The following is a 252-nucleotide window of genomic DNA, read 5'->3' as shown; positions in this document are numbered from 1 at the left end:
TTAGCATATTTCCCTGTTAAACTGTTAAAATTTTCTAATTTATTATCTAACCACATGTTTATTATTCAATTTCAAGCTTTGAATAGCAAAGTAAAGAAAAACACTTGCACTTCGTAATTACAACTTCCGCTTAAAGATAGGTCTACCGCAACACAGTAGCGCGTCAGTACTGTGTCGGCAGCACAGGTTTTTGCATATTTCAAGGGATAGTACAGTACAGCGCAGGACCGTCTTAAGGATGTTGTTGCGATT

Source organism: Penaeus monodon, chromosome 23, assembly GCF_015228065.2.
Source record: "Penaeus monodon isolate SGIC_2016 chromosome 23, NSTDA_Pmon_1, whole genome shotgun sequence".
NCBI classification, from domain to species: Eukaryota; Metazoa; Arthropoda; class Malacostraca; order Decapoda; family Penaeidae; genus Penaeus; species Penaeus monodon.
The sequence above is the reverse complement of the archived record's forward strand: the minus strand, read 5'-3'. Positions refer to the sequence as shown.